The 22,045-nt window shown below is 36.9% G+C and overlaps 1 protein-coding gene and 1 long non-coding RNA gene across 3 annotated transcripts in view; one reads left to right on the forward strand and one right to left on the reverse strand.

The window, feature by feature from the left end:
• RARG (retinoic acid receptor gamma) overlaps nt 1–22,045 on the reverse strand; it is a 1,508,256-nt gene that overhangs the window by 521,508 nt on the left and 964,703 nt on the right. The gene's annotated exons all lie outside the window — the stretch shown is intronic.
• LOC122811794 overlaps nt 1–22,045 on the forward strand; it is a 732,112-nt gene that overhangs the window by 432,245 nt on the left and 277,822 nt on the right. The gene's annotated exons all lie outside the window — the stretch shown is intronic.

The following is a 22,045-nucleotide window of genomic DNA, read 5'->3' on the forward strand; positions in this document are numbered from 1 at the left end:
CGTATGTGGTCCTTTGCTCAATATGCAGGTGTTATCCCCTGATTGCTACATCTTTCGGCTGGTGTTATCCCCTGATTGCTGTATCTTTGATTACCAACCCATCATTTTTTACAGCAACATTTTCAGATATTAGCACCATGTAAGTGTGTAACTTTTGTCTGTGTATCCCAGCTTTTGTATTTATCTTAGTATCTGTTGGTAGTAGCCTGTTGTTTGTCTTCAACAGAACTATATTTTGTATCAGCTTAATTAGCTTTATGTATTTTTTTTCCTTAACCAAGTTTCACTTTGATTCTAGTTTGCCATTAAAGGTGTTGGTAATGAGTTTATTTTCATTCTGTACCATGTTGTTCACTACTCCTGTATGCAGCAAAGGTATTAGGATGCATTGAGATAGCATTTGCTTACTGGCCAAGTCCAACAGGGCATCACAGCCCTTCTCAGCAGAGACCCAGGAAGAAAAGCTCCATTCATAGAAAATAGTAAAAATTAATGGTAAGCTCTATTAATTAAAACAACAGAGCAGGACATTACATATTAGGGATAATAATTACTATATAAAGATTATACAACAGATCCATACTGATTTTTCTGTAAATGTACTTTTTTACACTACAAAAACCTTCATAATTTCAGTACAGAAGGTATAATATGGACTTCACTGATAAGTATATCTTTCAATTGGTCATATGTGGTCAACAAATGAAATGAACTACTTCATGCAGTAATCACTGTTGTGAGTTTGGGCTGAGCAGTATTTACCTACTTGTGCTTTTCATAGCCCACACGGGATCTGCACTTCTTTACTGACTCAAGCACTTGTGGAGAAATGTTGCAGAACCCGCATCCAATTATTGATGTTTTCTTTAACTGATGGTTTCAGTAACAACACAACTGTAGGTAAATTGCCTGTATCTGAAGTTTGTTTATTTATTTGTTTAATTATGGACATAAGCTAACTAATATAAGAGCAGTAATGTGAGGGTTACTGTGACATCACCATATTATACCGAGTTATAAAGTAGACTTAGAGGCCAATGGAATTTGAAGAGTGGCAAGCTTTGTCAAGCACAAGCAATAACATAACTGTGAGGGAGTAAATCCCATCCAATAATTACCATCCTGGAACCATGGAGTTTTGCTATTAAGGCATTAGGGATTTCAGAAACAAAGTACCGTTTTTGAGTCTTCATCGTGGTTCTAGTCATGCGGGTTTAAAAGTACATATTCATTCCATACATGCTTGTCTGCTTGTTCGGTAGTCTCTTCAGTGTACATTTTTTTCACAAGTGTAATTATTATTCAGAATAGATAGACAGCCAGAGGATTACTTCTGGACCGAAATAAAGTTTAAAATGTAAAATTTGAAGTTGCCCTTATTTTCCATAATTCAAATAGGGAGTTACGCTGCAATTTTTTTTCTCTATTGGAAGTTTCATGTTGGAGTAAAAGTTTTTTACTTGTACTAGTATAAACATTTACAAGTCCATTATGATATATTTAAGCAATAGTTAATGGTGGAGGTAGGGGTTATATAGCATTTACCACTGAGTGCTTGAATTAGACAACGTTAGTGAAGCTCGATTTGGTGTAACAAAAACACATATGGGTAAATGCTACACAACCCCAGCACTGATATCAGTATTGTACCTTGGAATATACTTTAATTATTGCTTTCAGTGTTTTATGTTTTGCTTCATCTACACTTAGTGGATGATTACAGTTCTAAAAAGTAGTTCCTTTAAGTTGTTGTAAAGTATGTGCATGTGCGCTCGCACACAAGCATGTTGCTGTGTGCATTTAATCTACTGTTGAAGCATTATTCATAATGTATTTTGTTAGTTTTTAAGAAAAGCACTACATTTTTCCTCCATATTTACTAGTTTCTTTCCTGTAGTTATCATGTGATCCCTTGTATATGGATCTACTTTAAAAAAATTGAAGATTATAACACTGCCGTTCATATTTGCGAGACTGAAAATACCGAAACCTGACATACTCGAATGCCAAAGCTTTCTCAGGGTAAGTAAACACTTGCCCAAACTTAAACTAAATACACACTGAAATAATTAAAACCCACACACCCCCTAACTATATATACCAACTCCGGGACAGCACTACAGTGTTGAAAAGGGCATGTTGGGCAAGTGTTTACTTTCCTTGGGAAAGCTTTGGCTTTTGGATTTGTCAGGTTTTGGTATTTCCAGTCTCTCAAATATGAACATTGGTGTTCTGATCTTTGTTTTTTTTTAAGTAGATCCCTTGTATATTTGCATGAAATTATTGCCATAATTATTTAACTTTACTTTGCACCACTCATTTTGGGAGTGCAGCATTACAACCCAGAACTGTGCTAATGGAAATGAATATCATATTGAGGTTTCTTGTCCTTTTTCTTTGATAAAAGTGGGGAGTGTCTGCATAAGATGCCAACAAAGGAAAGCAATTTTTAAGAGTATGTATATGATGGTCCTTTTTTCCTCCGTTCAGGTAAACCTTCTGATATTGGTCTTTTTCCTCAAACAACAAACTTCTTTTTTTTTTTTCTTCTTTCTCTGAATTCTTTTTGTTTTTCATTATGCATTAGCAGGAAAATATTTTCATTTTTTTTCCTCTCCCAGTCCATATAGTACATTACTGAACTGCCCTGGGGTATTATTAACTTTGTGAATGTATTATTTATTTGATAATGAATGATGTGTAGAGTAAATTGCAGTAGTAAGGGAGTCTAATTTTTTCCTTTGGTTATGTTTGGTAGTTTTATCTGACTTTTGCCTTTGACATGTCAGTATTGTTTTGATTTTAAACTCAGAAAAACAACTGAATATAAAAACAAAAAGCAAAAGCTGAGTCCAAACGACAACACAGCTGAACTTAATATTCAAACCACGTTGTAAGTGCTTTTGTTTTTAAACTTTAAAACTTCTTCAGACTTAGTTTTAAACAAAGAGTGCTTCTTAAATATCAAAGAAAGGCAAATCATGTGATTACTTGCCCCAGATGAAACATTTAAAGAGCTATCTATATACAATGTGTATGCTTAAACAGTTTGTGTTTAAAAATTGCAAGCAATATTAAAAAATGCAAAAATCAACACCATAAGCCTAAAGAAAATCAGATAGCCTATACTGGTTGTCTAAATACATTAAAAATACATTCCTATCCAAGTACACATGTTCTGCTCATAAGGTTAAAAAATAAAAACCTTTGAATTTTTTTCATCTCTCAAAAGTTTTTAACTTTAACATGGCGGCTATACTATCTGCTTCATTAAGTCCTGGATACCTATAGGCTTCAAGTCGCAATTGCCATATTACCTCCTGTCTGTCCAAATATACTGACCAAGGACCTCCCTTCTGATTCCTCTCCACCTTTTCTAAAACACTAAATTTAAAAGTGTGTTCAAGGAAGTTCTCCAAGTATCTAAAAAGAGCTTTTTATTTATTTTTTTTGTTGTATAAATTCTTGCTGTTTACCATGATGATGTAAATGTTTGTCTTGAAAAACTGTAATTATAATTGGGGCTTTTCACCTTGGGTCTCCAATGAAAATGGACTTTTGGATCAGTTGGACCAACCTGGTTAACAAATGACAAAAAATAAATAAAATAAATAAATTAGTTGTTTTTTTCTTTTTTTATATCATAAGTATGCTCATAAATGCGATTACGCAATCAGGTTAACAAATGACAAAAAATAAAAATAAATAGATTAGTTGTCTTTTTCTTTTTTTATATCATAAGTAAGCTCATAAATGCAATTACACAATCTTTGCTTAGTTTTTCCTACGTAAAACCTTCACAGTTTAGGTATCGAGCCCCATAAATCACCCCCTTAGTGTCACAGTTATACCTCCCTTGAACTTTGATAGCTTTCCCTTTAATTATTATGCTGTCACCCTCCAAAACATATCTACACATACTACATTGCCCACACTTAGTCATTCTTGGATGAATGACCTTTTTGATAACTTTTCTTTCCACCATGTTCTTTATATTCACCCCCCTTGTATAAAAAATGGAGGGCTCACTTCCCAGCACATTTAATATACTAATATTCTTATGGAAAATATTCCAGTATTTTTGCATTATCCACTTAATTTTAGAACTATCCCTACAAAAATGCAGTTACCAGTGCACTTGTACAGCTCTTTAAATCACTGTTCTGGTCAGCAGTTCTTCTATCAAATGCCCCATGTCCTGCCAATATAGGTTTATAATACCCTGTCTCCCTTTTAAAATGAACCTTATCAATTAATTCATGTACCATTAGATTGGTATAACCCCTCCTGTCAAACATGCTCGCTAATGTTTCACATTCCTTTAAAAATCATTGTCCAAACTACTCATATGGGCAGCCCTGACAATCTGCCCCTTTACTACTGCCCTTTTCTGTTTGAACGGGTGGTAGATTGAGAAATGTAGCAAAGCATTGCCAAGGCAAAATAGATATAAGATGAAAAAGTTTGAAAGGGACAGGAGGGAGTATGAAAATGGAATGGCTTACCCCAACCCTCTGAATCTCAGAGTTGGGTGAATCAAGAGCTTGCCAATTATTATGAGGAAAGAGTGGAATCCACGAATGAATATCCTTCGGGAGTACAACCACAGCGGGAAGAGAACAGAGACAGGCAGCACAACGTGATGGAAGATGAAAACCAGGGGTATGACTGGAATTTTCCCCAAATGAGGAGATTGGACTGCATCAGGAATCAGCAGGGGGTGTTTTACCCCAATCAGTCCAGGGCAGGGGGTCTCTCAGAACTTATGGAAGGAGTATTTATCAAGCCAATGGTTCAGTAAAGTACTGTATGGATTGGGAGAGAAAATAAAATGAAAATTGTTTGAATATTAAGTTTGGCTGTGTTGTTGTTCTTTGGACTCGGCTTTTGCTTTTTGTTTTTATATTGTTTTGTTTTTCTCATAATATTTGCAATTGTCACCATTGATTATTTTCAGTATCAGGGTCTCATTCCTGAATGGTTATAAGAAATTTCATGACATGGAGAAACACTGAGGATAATTAACTCATTAGCGTGATCCATGGCATAATTTTTATTAAATAAGGGTGCCCAGTGCCTCGCAGAACATTGGTTCACTTCTGCCCACTAATTACTGTCAGGTGGTTTGCATTCTCTCTCTCTTTGCTCTTTGTATTTTCATTGCATTTCTCTAGGTACTCTAGTTTCGCTCCATCTTCTACAAACATGTCATCCATACATCTACTCTAAATGGTTATGTGATGTCATTGCAGCAATGGTCATAACTGAAAAGGGTTTGTGAAGAATTTTTTTAGCTTATCCATTTGAGAAATTAAAGTTCTGGCATGGATGCCTTCTTTACCTTTGTTGCATGAACTTACTGTAGTTTGTTTTTACTCGTAGGTTGGGATAACAGAATCTGCTTCAGTTAACATCCACCGTAATCTAAATGCATATTTTCTGTGTGAATTTTCCCACCATGACTGCCAACCACTGAGCCTTTCCTTGTCATGTCAGCCTGCTCTCTCCTCCATCTTGGGTATTTCCTAGTTAGGGTAAGCATGGACTGGGAAGGGCAACCATGGAGGGATTTGTGCTATTAATGGCATGTCAAACACTGCAGCATTTTGATTTTTGCACTAACTCTGACCCTGGTGGCTGATATGTCCACCCATATCACCCAAAGAGCATCCTGCACCCCCTTACATATGAGGTCTACCACACACACACATACACACGGGAGGGCTACCAACACTGGCTTAGGGTCATCAACACACATCTCCTAGTGCTGTGACCACTAGCAATGTGCAAGCCTCCTTCTGCATATAAACAGGTTGCTGGGTGAGCTAGTGCCTTTCAGTGCAGTCCTCCCCCTACCCAGCTCTTTTAGTATCCGAGCCATTATTCAACTTTGGCTATCTGGGTTGGGACTAGGGCTTTATCCCTCTGTACCACAGAACTGGTCACACTCACCTAAGTACACATGATGGCACAATACCCATTTAGTGTACATGTAGGTACACAGAAAAAGCAAATGCCATTTAAAAACTCTGGAGGCACAGTAACTCCATGCATTTTAAGGATACACTCTTTGCAGATACCTAGACAGTCTGAACAGTTTAATGAAGGTAAACATGATGTTTCATGCTTAGCTAGTGAGGCAGCTTTTCATAGCAAATCAGTGGATTACTTGTATCCTAGTAGTTCTATTTGTTCTATTAATCTGTATGTTGTAATTTGCTCCTTTGAAATTTAATTCATCTACAAGATACTTTCTGGAATTCAGAAAGTGACCACACATCATATTTTTATATTACAATACAGTACTTTGACAAGGTTTTAGTTAGCCAGCAAATAGAACCATATAAAAGTTACAACTCTTAGGATAAAGTACACCAACAAATTAAAGTAGCTACTCATGTTTCAGGCATCTTTTAATCTGAAAGGCTATTACTGGCCTATCTATCTCACAGTTTGTTATCTAGGAAATTGGAAACAAACATATACAAATAGTATTTTAGCTGATATCTATTTATTTATGTATAATTGGTTAACCTGGAAATTGGAGATGGACAGATGCAAGTAATATTCTTGTTTCATAATCCAGTACTTTGGTAACAAGCTTTATTTTCAAGAGAGATTAATAGGAGTAAAGTGTGATAAGAAATTCACTGCCCATATTCCCAAGATCCATGCTGAGGTAGTGCTATGCTAAAACTGCTAATGGATATCGAAACAAACAAATACATTTTATGCCCATGTGAGTACTCGGCTAGTCATCTGCTTTCATTTTGGCTGCGATGTGTAGTTTAGTTCACAAAGACTAGGAGGTCCTGAAGGCAGGGCTTTCATTTACTTTGTACTGCAGGTGACGTTAAACTTTGCCACACATTAATTTACTTCCCTGCTTTTGTTTGCCTGCTGGTTATGTGTCATTTGTCACATCCTGACCACCAAGACAGCACCAAGTTCTTGTGCAAACAGCCTAAACAGTAAAACAATGAGAACATAAGCCATTCTGTAAACTTCTAGTAATTCCTGTCACTTTGTTTCTGCAAATTCAGCATGCTGGTGGAGAATGCTCATATTTTAAGCTTTTATTCTGTGTTCCTATCTCCACTAGTTAGGGATATTTTTTCACCTAGAATTTTACAAGCTGAAATTCAGGCATTTGTTGCGCTAAAACTATATTTATGTTTGTACATTTCCTGTCCATTTGTTGACTGTTTAAGCATGTGCGATACAAGGGCTCCATTTTCTTTTTTGTTTGTCCAGAAAATTATAACAACAATAAACAAGGAAATCACTGAAAGACAGAAATGCAGTGTCTAGTGACAGTAACTGCTTCTAAGAATGGTTAGAACTACAAACCATGTCATATAGTTTGAGATCTTGGGTAGAAGTACTAGACAGAGTATCCCACTGGTCACCGACTCATTGTTAACTTATAATCTGAGCAATGGTGTTACCATTCTGTTCTGACCGACTTTTTTCTTTTGTAACATGTCCTACTTGCCCTTTGCTTTAGTTTCCCATATACCTGTTTATATTATATACGATAATTTAGTTTTGATTCATAATAAAAAAAACATGCAAGCCTCTCTGGATTGTCTTGTTGCCAGTTAACTAGTCAGTCAAATCAATTATTCCATCAGTCAATCAACCAACCAATCAATCAATAAATCCATCAGTCAGTCCTTGTCACTCTGTTTGGTTTCTACCACCCACGCAAATACCAAACTTGTTTATCTGTCTACTTACTGTCCATTTTTCTGCCTGTTTTTTCAGCCTGTCTGTTCATATATTGTAGCCTTCTTTCAACATAATTTGTTTCTATTTATTAATTGGGCAAATAAATTAGTTCAGGGTCCCTTTTTCAGCCATGATTAGACAGTGTCAGACACTACCGAAAGTTTACATTCAAAGAAGAGAAATAGCAATGCTGTAGTTTCAAGCATAACATACAAATATATAAAACAGACAGTTGAAGTACATATTTAAGAACTTAAGGCAAAGGCAAATATCCATGCATAGTGAGCAGAGCATGATATAATCGTGGATTACATTATCAATTGCTGGTGTCACTGACAAAAATCACAACATGACTTCTCTATTGCACATTGAAAAATGCATATTTTGATACTATAAAAGCATCCTTTCTGGGCATATTAAAATACTAATAGGCTAACAATTATATTTTGTCATGCCAGAATTATTTTGCGCAGTACTGTGGGCACAGAACAAGTCAAGCACAAGGAGATACATGTTTATGGGTGTGTATATGCATTCATGACTATGGGTTTGCAGCATTCTGATAACTGTTCTCCCTTGAATTCACAATTTCCAACACAGGGTCTCTAATATGCACATATGAAATAGTGACTATTATGCATAGGGCAAGCTACCAACACTTCCATATTAGCAGTGATGTACCTCTAACATTCTTACTAAATTGTATGCTTAACTCAGAAATCACATTATATTGGAAAAAAAGGAAATACATGTGTTTTGCAAAGCTGAGGTATTTTCCTTTCTCTGTTTTTTTTCTACAGATTTGAGAAAAAATGATTTTTTCTGAAACTGCTAAAACCTATATGGTATAAACACCCATACCATTGAAAAATGTTCATAGCTTAACAAATCTGTGTAAGATATCAAAACAGTTTCTTTTTTACCAGTTTCCTTACAGATGGGTAGCAGAGACCTTTCGGAAAGTGTCGTCAGACATAAAATACCCTCATATATCCTATTTTATCATAGCTCTCCATGAATTAGGAACAAATCTTAAAACTGTATTCAAATCCAGAAATAACCAGAGATATTCAGGGACAATTATGGTACTATTAACTTGAGAAATTGACAGAATAAGAGAATGTGAATTAATATACATTTTATGAAGTAAAAAAAAAACTTCTACAACTCTAATTATTGTAATTATTTTTTTAAGTGTAATTTGTCACCTTTTCTCCAAAAGTCACCAATTTTAGGAAGGATTAAGAAGGAGATATTTAAAACTTGAGTCAAAATCAGGAACATCCCTGAAAATCAGGGATGAGAGGCATGTATTTTATACTTCGAGACAAATTTTTAAAAGAATTTATCTGAGTAAATATAGGCCTGCTTATTAAAGACAGATGGACTTTATTGATTGATTTAGCTTTATTTTCTAGTCAAGTGCAATGGATAAACAGATGTATAATTTCATTCAGAGGATGAAAAGGTAAAATTGAAAATAGCAATAAATCAAAATATTACTAGAACACAGCATGAGCAGAATGTTAAAAGGTTAAGAACACTTAAATAGTCTGATGTAGCAATAAGGTATTTAACACAGAAAAACACTGAGATGAAATGACTGAAATGAGAAACAAGCCTGCTAAAGTATTTAATAGCTTCAGAAGACAGATGAAAAAGACAGGCTAGCCGCTAGCACACAAAACTGATTTTTTTATTTATTCAGCAGCTCTGTCCAAAGAAGGTTGTGGGTTTTCAACTTTAGTCACAAAGCTGATGGCAACCAGAATCCTACTGAGTGGTTGTGTGCTGATGATGTTACAGAATTCTTTGCTAAATCTGTCCATCTCAATGATCACAGCACTAGGCCAGTATTCTGGTAGCTTCATTTGGATTCCTGGTATGGTTCGTTTTCCTTGCACCATAATTTATTCTCCTCCAAACTTGATGATAACTCCATTACAAAAAACTAGTCCCACAGTTGTGTTTCCTGGCTAACATGATATTTGCTGTATGCTCCTGAGCTTGGAAATTGCCTTTTGTGTCAGTACATCAAAGAATCTTCAATAACAGTAGACAAGCAACTGATACAGCTTATTACAAATGTTTTTAGAAGTCCTTACTCTGCTTAACCAACAAACATTGATTTACCTGTTTGCACAAGATTCTATCAGATACATTAAAGTCTTGGTTAAAAGCCATGTCACCCAATACAGTAAAAGAACCTTGACATAAAAAAAAACATAGTAAGGAAATGTGTAAGATTATACCTGAAAGTGGTGTGAGAAATAATTAAAGTTCAGTGGATAGAGGAGAGAGGCAGGGTTGGGACCTATGGATGGGGAAAATGTCAGGGTTGAGAAAAAAAAACAAAACTGTTATGACATAGATAGTGGCTAAGCAGCAACTAACAACAGGGGATGTATACACTGACAGATCTCAATAATGCATCATTAATCTTAAAAAAAAAATAGATAACTTTGCTAATTAGGGAAGTGATCGGCCATGACATGAATAAAAGAGATGATAATAACTTTTCAAAAACAGGAAGCAACAACCTTTCAAAACCTCTTTTACAAATAGATTACCCTCCGGGTTACTTTTCAAACCAAAATTTACATATTTATACTGGTTACATAGCTGTTCCTTTGATTATGGTTGCATATTGCTTAGTATAGTGTGAGTTTTAATAGGATTGTTTAACTACCAATTTCTTAGACCTAATCGGGTCCCCCATAAAAATTACACTTCTGTTTACTGGTGAGGTGTGCTTTCAAGGGCTTTTGTAAAGTGAATTAGTTTTCTACCTTTTTGTATTCTTCATTGTAGGTTGTTCCATTCTACAGGGACAGATTTGTAGAAGACCTTTTTTTGCTGTGGTATGTTGGGGTCTTCATAGTTGTAGGGTCTCATGACTTCTTAGGTTATAATATTCACTATGTGATGTACTGAATGGGATTAGGTAATCAGACAGAAACACGAGGTTCAGATGAATTGTTAGAATTAAGAATATGGTGTCACCTCTCGGGAGCTGGGAATACAGCATGTTGGGGAGGGCTATACACGAAGGGTGTAACACTTGTTTACCTGAGGAGAACTTTCATATGGCACACCTAACTTAATTGAGTATGGTAGGATAAATCCTTGTTTGTATCATTTTGTAGTAAGAGTGGGGAAGGGGTATTCACCAGGTAATGAATGAATCTGTAGGAAGTCATGCTAGGCTAATTTAGGAATATTTTTTTTCACTGTTATAAATGTTACATTCTCAATTTATTTTATATGGTGTTAATTAAAATAATGTACAGTTCTGATGAGAGTTTGTCATTTAATAGGGACATTAATGATAGCAGTATGTTAAGCGACAGTTGTTTCTTGGCTCTGCAGTTCTGAAATTTACATGGTGCATTTCGATGGAATGTTGACATGAGCAATAATTTTCATTTGCTGTGTATGGATATTCCTGCGTTATATTAATTTATTATTTCATCTCAATAGGCACCTGAGTCACTGGTGACTCACTGACTGTGTGTGTGTGTGTGTGTGTGTGTGTGTGTGTGTGTGTGTGTGTGTGTGTGTGTGTGTGTGTATGCTTATGTGCAAGAAGGGGCTACATGAAGGCAGAGAACATACTGGGATGCAACCTCATACATAGTGGTCTTTGCTTTGTATTATAGGTTTTCAGTAATTTTGATACAAGCCTCACAAGTTTGAGTTGTGTGATATGTTACTTTTTTTCATAGTTATTATAACAAACCTGACACTTTGCACTGCACTCCTAGTAGTCAACCTTCTTGTCAAGCTTCTGTGCACAAGCATCATATGGTACTGCATGCAGCAACACCTGTTTTTATTAGTTACCCAGACAGCTATCTTACCCTAAGGCCAGCACATGTAATCTGGTGAATGAGAGTGATTCCTTGGATAATCATTTCCAGCAGTTCATACTTATTGGCATAATAAGTCATTGCACTTCTACATCTTTTTGTGATGTGCAGAGTTAAGAAGTCACCTAAACACTTTCATTGAGACTTAGACTGTGTTACTGATCAAACCATTATCTTTTGCACTGCGCTATAGTCACTTTTTTATGCATTTCTGCACCATGTGGACTTGCCTTATGAAAGGCAATGTCGCACCTTTTGTATCAGCTTTGCAATTGTTGAAGATGCTTGCTGTAGCTGTTTACCTGCCTATTTCTCATTATGAACTGCTTGTCTTGGCTGAGCTAAAGTTGCAGGTGCTCAGCAGCATATGCCAGATGAGAGAGTGCAGGTATAGGCAAAGATTATAAATTTGCTGGCAAAGAAATCCTTGACAACTTTAGAGTGGATAGGGATATCATAAGGGCTTTAGTGAGTTTGTAAGGCCCACAGAGAAGGACTGGGGGATGTGTGGTCTTCCTATACCTCTTTTATGTATGGCTCTCACTATATTTGCCACAAAAACCTTCCAGAGACAAACTGGGAACAAGATGTATATTTCTCAGGCTTTTGCATCTTGAATACTTCAGCAGTTCCTTGACTACTCTTGACAGGTATGGATCAATATATTTATCTGCCACTGTTACCTCAGAACAGAGTCAGAAACATGAGTAACTTCTACAGGATGGCATGTTTTCCTGAGGTGCTTGGTGTGATATATTCCACCCACGTTACCATTATGGACCTATATGGAACATGGGGAGGCAGCAGTACTGGAACAGGAAGGCCTACATCCATTAACATGGAAGTGCACTGTCAGCATGTCATCCCAGCATCCTGGCAAAGTCCATTGTTCTCACATCTGTCACACAAGTCCATTCTATTGACTCTTTTGGCAAGGTAGGATACAATATGGTTACCCTGTTGGTAAGGGGAAAGATTTCCAGTCATAGTAAATTTTGTAGGTATAATCTGAAAAATGTTTTTGGCCCATAGTACCCCACCCCCTTCTTTTGTTTTGTCTCCCCCTTTTTTCTTTTGCAAGTGCAGGCTACCCATCCAAATTCTGGCTGATGACACCAGTCTGTAACCCTTAGAGAGATGTTGAAGAACACTTCAACACCACCCTTCCCCAGACATGGATTGTCATTGTGTAAGAGCTTGGCCTGCTGAGAGCCTGTTCCTTTGCCTGGATGAGTCTCAGGGTGACCTTCAGTATGACTCCGTTACTGCATGCAGTTTGTTTGTGTCAGTCTGTTACTTGATTGTCCCATGATGGCCGTGCAGCTCCCATTATCATTCCTTTAATGAGTGATGACAGTGATGATGACCAGCTGATGCTTGTATCATGGACCCCGTTGCAGCAGGCTCTTGCATTGTGCACAGATGTGCAAGCAATAAGGCAGTGTCTAGTCCACCACTAAGGGCCACGACATTCAAGTAATGCTACCTTTGCTGTAATATCCCATAGATTAAACTTGATGGATCCAGTGTTAGCTGTGGACTGTGCTGCATGATGCATTGCCTACTGTCAACAGTACCGATAGATATTTTTATTATTATTTAAAGAAATGTTTTCTGCACAATTAATTGCTTGTTATATGTATTTTGTTTGATATTTCTCCACTCTGATGCCAAACTGTCAACTTGAGCTGTGTTGTTAATGGTAAAGGTATTCAAGTGTAATGACCATTGCGCTCATATAATGTTATTAAGAATTGTGTTGTGTAGCTGAGATTGAGCAGGACTGCTCATTATTTGTCACTTTTCCAGGCTGCATGAAAGCTGTAACATAAAAGCATGTGTATTGCGGAATATACAGGAGAAATTTGCATTTCTAATGTCGGCTCTTGCTGTATAGTGCTTGCTCAAGTGAGACGCACATCACATTAGTTAATTTTCTCATCAACACCAACTCTGTATGTAAACTAGTTAATGCAGTCCTGAGGTCAAAGTGGCAACAGTGCTAGTTACACAGTAGCAAACACATTGTCCTACTTGTACAACTCTCCCTGCAGTACCTACAGAGTACTATTTGATGTAATACTTTGCAGAATCAAATCAAAAGCCTTGCCCAAATTTATTTGTTTTTTAATTCTGCTTAGTAGAATCACAGTTTTCCACATTGTACTCTTGCTAGGCTTATAAATGCCCTAGGGCAGATAGCCTAGTATGAACCTATGAACCTATGTCTGTTTATATCCATGCCAGAGATTCATCCATGTCTTCAGAAATATAATTATAAGGTGTCATACACACTGTCCCCTGATGACATGGTAGGTGATGATCCTTGCGATCATGAACAAGTGCTGGCATGAGTGCTTGATGCTGACTTACTATGATGCTGTGATCCGCTTGTTGCAGAGAAAGTCTTATGCACTCATCTGTCAGTGCTCTGGGACTGAGAACTCCACTGTGAGATTCTACAACTTGATGTGGAAGGCTGATGAGCCCTGCCTGTCTTCTTTTGTGTTATGTCACCTGTAGTAGTTGTAGCACTACTGTGAGAATCACATAGGGGGTGGCCTACTCTGCCCACATGTGTGGAAACTTGTTCATGTCCAGCTCTTCTTCCTATGTGAGACTGATAAGTCTTTCCTAGACTGTGCATGGAGGCAGATATGGATGCCAGGAGTGCTACCACACTGCACATGAGTATTATCATGGCATTGACCCAGGCTTCCTCCATTTCCATATACGGATAAAATTATTCATGAATATCCTGCACTACTTTAAACATCTCTACCTGACTCTGTGCAGTTGCTTAAGTGTGAACAATGGCATGGCACATCTGCTACAGGGCAGCTTAGGCCTTGGATGTCTCTGGAGCAAGCTGTGACATATGTCTTCACCTGGCACCCCTTGCTCAGGAGTTATAGTCAGTACTACTAATTCTGAAATGATACTTCCTGAATGTGCTCTTGTTGTTCTACAGAGACTGGTGATGAGCTACGTGGTGTTTCCTTCTTCAGGTTGCAATATTATCTCATCATTCTGCCATTTTTAATTTCTGAAAGTTTTTTGGTTTTCTAATACCATAACGGGAATGGACCCCATTCCTACATCAAATTACAATTAAAGTTCATGAAATTAGTATTGTTTCACTCTTTGATGTCAACCAAACGTGCTCTTCGCAGCACCCACAATGTGCTCAGTAATGACTCCTGAAATTCGTTTGGTGTTACATGAATTGGTAACATATCTAAATCGAATTGTAAATTCTTTTTTATAAGAACAGTTGCTCCTACTACTATTGGAACTGTCTGGGTATCTTTCTTTCACATGGCTCTCATTTTTGCCTGCAGATCAAGGTATTTTATGACTTTGTGTCTCTCTGTACGCAAGACACTGTAGTCACTAGGTGTGGTGATTTCAATGATCAATGCTACTTTTGTTTTTTCTTGGACCACTATATCCGGTTTTCTAGCATCTATCTTTTGAACTGTTGGTATTGGGTGATTCCATATGATACAAACTTCATCATGTTCTATGATTCTTTGTGGCTCATGTTTCCAGTGTTTTTCAGCCACTTTGATTACCATGTTTGCACAATCTCCAGTGTAACAGTCTCACCACATTATTATGCCTTTCAGTATACAGTCCCTCTGCCATTAGTGCATCGCAACCAGCAACAAGGTGTGTGACTGTTTCCAATTCAGTTTTACCAAACCTACATATGTCTGTTTCTCCCACAGGTTCAATAGACTTTGTAAACCAGCGTGTACGCAGCCTACTGTCTTGGGCTGCCAATAATAACCTTTCATTTCTTGATGTGAATTCGCCTCTCCATAACCATTCCTGTGTTCGTTCTTGATCAATATGAGGCTTTTCCAGACGTTTTCCATACTTGCAACTATATTTGTTTTTTCCATATTTCTTGCCTTCTCATCTGGTCCTTCACCTTATATTCTTTCTTTTGTTTTTTGGCACATTCAGTTGCTGCCTGATTTTTATCTACTTCTGGTTTGATTTTCATTCCTGCTTGACATCGATATGCTTCTGCTAAATTAAGCAGAGATGTCATCTTAGATTTATTCTCCTCATGTGTCAAAACTTTCACTACATTTGGATCTTGTGAGGTCAGTAGATATGTGTGGAGTCCCACGATTGCAGATTTATACATGTAATCAATTTCAAGGAGGCCCATCCCTCCTTCGGAATGGGGAATATATAATCTTGGTATACACTGATTTTTATAAATCATGTGGTGAACATGAAGCATGCTCTTTTCTTAATATCCAGTCTATCCAACACTTTTTGGAGCCAGTTAATCACTCCAAAACTATAAGTTAGGACAGGAAGAGCAAATTGATTTATGGCTTGGCTCTTGTTCCTAGATGTCAGTGCTGTTTTCAGAATTAATTTAAGTCTTCTAAAGTACTCCTTACTGAGCTTTATTCACATTTGTTCATGTTTTATTGCTGATCCTTCATCAATTCCCAAGTATTTATACACTCCCTCTTGCTCAAGTTCTTTTATATCACATTCTTGTTCTAAACTGATGTTTTCCTGGTGCTGCAGTTTTCCTTTTTTAAAGGTTGCTTTTGCACATTTATCAAGACCAAATGACATTCCAATATCATCTGAAAAAGTTTTGACAACCTTCAGCTGTGCTTTCAGTTCATCTGATGTGCTATACAGCTTTAAATCATCGACAAAGAGAAGATGAGAAGTCATTAGACTTTGTTGTTTTCTAGAAGCCAAATTGTAGCCATGGCCTAAGCTGTTAAGTAAACAGCATAATGGATTAATGGCAAGGCAGAATAGCAACGGTAACAGAGAGTCACCCTGGAATATCCCCCTTTGAATTTTTATCCCTGGGATAATAATCTGTTCTTTATCATGGCTTAATTGCAAAGTGGTCTGCCATTGTTTCATGGTTACTGTAATGTGGTCAACCAGTGTAGGGTGTATCTTATACATTTTTAAGCACTCTTTAATCCATGAATGTGGGATAGTATCAAATGCTTTTTTGTAATCAGCCCATGCCATACTTAGATTCTTCCCCTTCTTACAGTTCTCTGCTATAACTTTGTTTAACAACAAATGATCCTTTGTTCCATATGACTTTCTTTTATTGCCCTTTTGTTCTACTGCCATAATTGAGTTTTCTTCTAAATGACTATAAACTGTCGGCATCAATTCCCATGTATAGTTTATACGTCATTGGAAGACAAGTTATTGGTCTATAATTTTTAGGGTAGCTTGCAGATTCACTCTTAAGTAAGAGCATTGTTTTTCCTGTTGTTAACCAATGCAGTGTGTGTTCGGGGTGTGCATATAAATAGTTCTTACTTATGGCTAAATCCTCATGCAAAGAAGTTAATACTTTAAGCCAAAAGTTAGGTACTGCATCTGGGCCTGGGGTTTTCCAGTTAGAGGCTTTTCTCAACTTTGCTTCAATCTCTCTAGCTGTTATTTCATCCCATTTCATATCCTGTACCTTCAAACTTCTTATTCTTTCTTTTACTTCTTCTATCCATTCAGCATCTTTATGTTCCACAGGATCTTCATAGATACTTCTCCAAAATGTATCTACTTTCTCTTTTTTTGGCATTCTTTCAATTCCTTTTACCTTATTTCCCAATTCTCTATAAAACATTTTGGGGTCATCAATAAATTGCTTATTTTGTGTTTTTCCCTTATATTTATCTTCGTATCTTCCAAGTCTTTTTGCCCGTTTTGAAATTTTTAGTTTATCTCCAATAGTGCATAATGGATCCTGGTCTGTTCTAATACTGCGCATTGCTTTTATCACATCTATCTTTCTTAGTATGTGTGCTGATCTATTTCCTCTTCTATAATCTTCTAACAATTACACTTCTTGTCTTAACTGCTTTATAGTTTTCTCTATTCGATATTTCCATGATGGTATTCGCTTTCGCCTCCTCTTTTCCCTCGCTACCCTGTGTTCCTGTGGTAGAACCTTATCAGTTATTAATTTAGTAGCACAGGAATATATTCTGTTTACTTCTGTTATATCACATGGATCTCTATGGACAGTCCTAATTACTGTGTTCATTTGTTTTATCAAGCTTCTGACTTTTGGGGTTTTATTAACCTTCTGCAGTCTATTTCTCTCATTGATTTTGATATATCTGTCTTTGTCTATTAAATCAATAAACTCTTCTCTTAACTCGTTTTTTTCCATACTGAGAGCACATCCCTTGTTTTCAGTTTCCTGCGGACATTCTATAGAAATTTCTATACCATCTTCCTGTGACACATTCTCTTCAAATTCATCCTGTGCCATCTGTTGTTCTGTCATATGGGAACTCACTGTCCTATCACTCCTCAACATTGACCGCATTAGAGTTGCCACAGTTTCCTGTTCCTTTCCTTGCTGTCTAGCTTCAAATGAACGTTTATACTGGTTTCCTGTGGAAGGCTCCAAAATATATTGATATGACACCTGACCAATTGCTTCCTGTTCCAGTGGTTTCCCCTTAATTTGGATATCCATTGCTCTATCCTGTTGTGGTGCTTTCTGTATTCAATTTACTACACTGAATCCTTCTCTTTGCAGCTGTTCTATAACCTCAATTTCCATTTCTTTGACTTCTCCATTACTAATCTCTTTTTCTACTCTTGCTCTTAGTCTTATTTTTCGTATTGTGAAATTTTCCATATCCAGATTCCTTTCCCTATATTTTTCTTCAAATATATTTGGTGATGCTTTTTTGTATTGGTTAGTTTTGCTTTCTCCTTTACATAAATATTGCACCATATTAAATCTCTTTTCCTTTCCTCTGTCCATATTTCTTCTTCAAATGTCTCCTGATCTTCCTGCTTTTCCTTATTCTGGGGACTCACTCCATCATTCTGTGATGTAATCTGTTTTAGACTTTCTACATTAAATCTTTCACTTCACAGACAGTCCATAACTTTAACTTCTATTTCTTTAACTTCTGCTTTACTAATCATCTTTTCTATATTACATCTTTGTGCTATTAATCTTTTTATTGTGAAATTTTCCATATCTGGATGCCTTTGCCTGTATTTCTCTTTGAATATCTTTGAGACTGGCTTCTCTATATTAGATAACTTGGCTTTCTCCTTTGCATAAACATTGCACCATATCAAATCTCTCTTTCTTTCCCATGTTTTTTATATTTTTCAAATATCTCTAGGTTTTGTTGCTTATATTTTCTCACTTCCTCAGATGGTTCTTTTTTTCAAACAGATCAAAATTTCTTGATCTATACACTGTTTTTCAAAAATTTGTTGTATTGAAAGCAAATTTTTATTTGAAGCTTCTGACAGTTTTTCCTGCGGAAGTATTTTTCTTTCCTCTAATTTCTCTCTTAATCGTTTTGTATATCTTGTGTCTGGAAATTCTGGGCTTTTTACATAATAGTAACCATACATAATTTATTTCTTATCTTCAATAGTCCACTCTATCATCTTTATGGCTCTTCTTTGGCCAATCAATTTTTGTCGACTGCTACTTCCTTCTACAACAGGGGAGACATCCTCCCCCTGAGCCTGGCCTGGACCCATTGTAGGAATGTTTCCATATTTTGAGGATTCTACACTGTCATTTTTTCCAGTCCTGGCACCAGTCCGCCTACCAGGATTGCACTTTTTTATCCTGGGTCTTGTGCACTCAGCTATCTTTTTTATTTTTGATTTGCTTCTGTCCATGATATATGCTATATAAATACAGTCTATATATCAGTGTCGCCTTGGTGAGATTTTGTGAAAAACAGGGTCTACCTCCTAAAGGTACTCACCAAGACTTGAGGATGAAATCAATTTCAGCACTACTACTCTCCTTTGCTTGCTGACATTTCATCTCTCCATCAGGACCTCTGCTGATTGTGTGAGCCCATGTTACTGCATATGGTGTTAGGTACCTGTGGTGGAGTGGGGTACTCCTGACAGTGTACTTTAAGACTGTGTGCCACTGTCCTTAGGCTGTGTCATGAATAAGAGAGTTATGGCATCATTGTTGACAGCCATTGTGCCCTCAAGTTCAGTCTGTTGTACTGACACAGTGGAAGTGTTTGATTCTTGTGCTTGGCTTGTGAAGGAGCAAGTGATGACATGTTTAGACCTTTGACCACCAAAATTATTTATGATAAACAGATGATACAGCCACTTACCATGCAAGCAGCATGCTGTAGATGGAGGACTTGGTGTTGGAAAATGTAAAAGGTTACACATGCACAGCTATTCTAACCAGTATTTGGCAGCATGAAGTATTGTCATTGCTAATGCACTAACCTTCTGACTGTCACACTCTGAGTGCTGCAGTGGTTTGGAAGTACTGGTGTTCAAGACCCCTCTGTTGATTCATGTGGCATTATGATTTTTATCATAGTCATCACCCCTTATACAGAGAAGGTAGTCCACATCAGGTGTTAATGATTGGATGGTGGAAGGGCCCCAAGCAGTGCTGCTGTGGGCAGCTGTATTCTGCCTGCCTTTGGTCCTTGCACCCCACTAGATCATGTGCTCTTTTTAATACTGTGGCTACGTATGGTTCCTTCCCCCTGCAGCATTGATGTCAGCCACTGCTTGATGCTATGCCTGTTTTGACCCCCTTTCCCAGTCTTTGCCCATATGTCCTGACAGCATCCATTAGGGTGTGCTTCTCTTTAGTTGTGAAGTTGTCTCCTGGTGTCTTGATTCCTGCTGTTGCAGCTTGTTGTAACTTAAAAGCATTAATTGAAGGCCACAAGTAAACCAAACTGACACACAACACCCATACTGAAGCTATTTAGTAGCAGAGACAGTAGAGAGTCGATTATCCAAACTAATTGGGGCCTATGGTAGTTCAGATAATCAAACATATAATTGAACCGGATAAAAAACTTCTAAAATCTTGTTTTTTCTGCACACAGGGAATATACTTTTCAATGATTCAGAGATTTCATTGGACAGTAAAGAATATTTTTCACACACAAGCGGGCTACAAGCTAAAAAATAACTTGCAAGCAAATATGTATAACATTTACATATTCAGGCTTTAATTTTTCCTACCGGAAAACTTTGGAAGGCTGCGTTCAGATAATTGAAGTTTCAGATAATCTACATTCAAATAATCAAGAGTCTACTTATTGCAAAAGTTTGAGTGTTATTTTAATTTTCCTCAGTTACTGTTTTCCATCAGTAATTATTTGTGGAATGTTACCGTAGCCACGCTGGTTCGTTTTATGCTGCTTCCCTACTTCTCTCTAACTCTTATGAAAACCAGAAAGTATCCAAATACATGTACACAGCAGTTAAAACAGGCACCTTACACTCTCCCATTCCATTAATTCTTAACATTGCAAAAAAATTATACGTCATACCTTACTGGTAAGTACATGCTTGTGGTAAATTGGTCTTAATGAATTATACCAGTTTTGGTTGTTTTCTAATAATTTCAAAAAATTAGCTCTGTTAAAATTCCTTTTAATTTGTTTGTTTTCTGTGGACTGTCAGCAACAAATGCAGCTAATTGCAGAAAAATATAGCAGACCTAAGCCATAGTTCCCAACCTCTTAGTGCAAGAAATCTGGACAATGCCTAAAATAATGGAGGGATAAAGGTTCAAAAATAGGGACAGCTTTTAAATATTGCTCTTATAAACTTACAAAGTTGCTAGAGTAACATGATGTGTGTTGGCATACATTTTGAGAAGGATATGAAGTCTGAAGCTCAAATGTGAGTCATTATTTAGTGACTTCAGTCCTCAGTGATTTACCAGAAAACCACAAATTGTATGAGGAACAGACCAAAATATAAGGCAAAAATCTGGACAGTTGAGAGGTATGCTATACCTATTGGCATAAACCAAGGTTGATTTATGAAGATCCTATGCAAAGAAATTCAGCAAATCTGAGCTCTGTGAATTTCACCATAGCACAACTGTGTACCATTTCAATAGGCATAAAATGACTTTGGCTTCTCATGGAAAAGTTTCACCGAATGGAGCTGAGAGTGGGAACACTAGTCAGCGTATAACAGTTTTCAAGCACAGCAAACTACGCTGTACTTTTGGGCACGTATTTAATAAAGTAACAGAATTTTACCCTATTCTATTTCTGCTGTATCCCTATAACCCATACTACACCTTAGAATGTACTATTGGTGACTTGTGTGAAACTCAACACAATAAGATGTTTAGTATTGAACTGCTTTAACATAATGAATAACTACTTTATATAGACACCTGTTTCATTACCTCCCTTAATGCCATGCTATAATTGCTGTTTAGAGTAGCCACAAAAATAAATTCTGACCAACATTTTACATATATTCATATGCAGTGAAGTGCCACCACTCCAACACATCTGTATGTACTACAGTGATGAATCATCACTCCAGCACATCTGTATGTTCTACAGTACCGAATCACCACTCCAACACATATGTATGTACTACAGTGCTGAATCACCACTCCAACACATCTGTATGTAGTA

The sequence above is a fragment of the Protopterus annectens genome, chromosome 9.part0, assembly GCF_019279795.1.
Source record: "Protopterus annectens isolate FY-2018-M chromosome 9.part0, PAN1.0, whole genome shotgun sequence".
In the NCBI taxonomy this organism is placed as follows: Eukaryota; Metazoa; Chordata; order Ceratodontiformes; family Protopteridae; genus Protopterus; species Protopterus annectens.